The sequence below is a fragment of the Zingiber officinale genome, chromosome 11A (genome assembly GCF_018446385.1).
Source record: "Zingiber officinale cultivar Zhangliang chromosome 11A, Zo_v1.1, whole genome shotgun sequence".
Taxonomy (NCBI): domain Eukaryota; kingdom Viridiplantae; phylum Streptophyta; class Magnoliopsida; order Zingiberales; family Zingiberaceae; genus Zingiber; species Zingiber officinale.
The window spans coordinates 19,542,162-19,543,893 of record NC_056006.1 but is presented as its reverse complement, the minus strand read 5'-3'; the positions used below and the strand labels follow the sequence as shown (position 1 = coordinate 19,543,893).

Here is a 1,732-nt window from a genome sequence, read left to right as displayed (position 1 = left end):
CTTGGTTTTTTTTCCTTCGCTGTTTTTTCCCCTTCACCATATTTTGCCGCCGTGTTTTTTCTTTCCCTCTCCACAAAATTTTTTGCCACCGCATTCTCCTCCTTTACCTTCTCCAACTTACGATCTCTTCACCTACTTTTCATTTTTCTTTCTTGATCTCTTCACACTGGCGACCCCATCTATGCCGGCGAACCCTCCTCGCCTTCTCTTCTGATCCTCTTCGCTTTCGCCTCCGCATCCCATCGATCGATCTCTCCTCCTCTCCTACGCCGTAGAACCCTAATCTCAAGGTAAAGTTTACGATTTCTCATAATTTATGAGATTTGTGTGTGTGTGTGTGTGTGTTTTTTACTTTTCTGGATGGATCTGATCATCTTTGCTGCAGATCTCGCCATGAAGAGGGAGAAATCGAAGACTGACGCTTCCAAGAAAACTGATACCAAGTGAGATTCCGTTTCACCTTTTAATGTTCTTAGCAGATCGATCGGTGTTGAAAAATTTTGATTTTGGAGGGATTGGATGCTTGTTTTCTTCTCTCTAAAGGCTTTTGGTGAAGAAGGGACCGGAACAAGCGGCGAAGAAGCCAAGGAAGTCCAAAGATGGCAAGGATCAACTTGCCCAAGAGGCCTCAGAGTGCCTTCTTCGTCTTCATGTGAGATCCTCTCTTATCGGCCCATCGATTTGCTTTACCCTTCTTTGTACGTCGTTGCTCACTCGATTAGCTCGGTAGGGAAGAATTTCGGAAGATGTTCAAAGAAAAGAACCCTAATAACAAGTCGGTCGCAGTGGTTAGTTTTCCTCTTCCTTTCCCCTATAGATCTTTCTACTCCATAACGCATCAATTTGATCCGAACAGGTTGCTAGCTAGAGAAGACAAGTGGAAATCTTTGACGGAAGAAGTAAGTAATCAATAGCAACACATGATTTGCTAATTCAATCAAACAACCTTTAACAAACTCTCCTTTGTAGGAGAAAGCTCCATACATAGCCAAGGCAGCAAAGCTCAAAGATGATTACACCAAAACCATGGCTGCATACAACAAAGGCCAAGTACTGATCACAAACTCACTGCTTTTTGTGGAACAACTCTAGTATCGAATCACTTAATTATTCACCTTTATCTGGTTCATAGTCTGGTGGAGGAAGAGGAAGTCGTGCTGTTGCCGCAGATGAAGAAGAAGAAAAAGAAGAAGAAGAAGGCGAGGAATCTGACTAGTCAAAATCCGAGGTGAATGATGACAATGAAGATGATGAAGAAGAAGAGGTCTGAAATCTAATAATAATAAAAAAAGAAGCTATTTTCTACATTATGTCTCTATAAATAAAACATTGTTGAACGATGAACAGGATGAAGAGGATGATGAATAAGGGAAATGCATTTGTAGCTCAAGATTATCTCTTTTCCTTTCCGCTTTTTCCCATGTTGTAGTTTCTATTTGGACCCGAAGAAATTGTAAAAATTATCAACTTTTCATTATCTTCTCTAATGGTAAAAGTCTTCACTATCATAATGTACTTAACTTTTGTCTAACATGATCTAATCTAGTTCCAATTTATCTTGCTCTAAGTGCAATGATCTTTGATTAAAACAATGCTTTCAGTCCTTTATAGGAAAGGCAATGTAGAGGTTTGTCATATTTCTAATTTACTTGAGTGGTTGTTGATTGTCTCAAATAAGGCAGTTTGTTAGGTTTGCTAACCTGATTGTGTCAAACGGTTGACTTTGTTCTAG

General features: G+C 39.8%; 1 pseudogene; it reads left to right on the top strand.

Annotated features, from left to right (window-relative positions):
* Positions 1 to 360: 360 nt before the first annotated feature.
* On the top strand, positions 361 to 1,368 carry LOC122031283 (annotated as a pseudogene).
* The last annotated feature ends 364 nt before the right edge of the window (positions 1,369 to 1,732 follow it).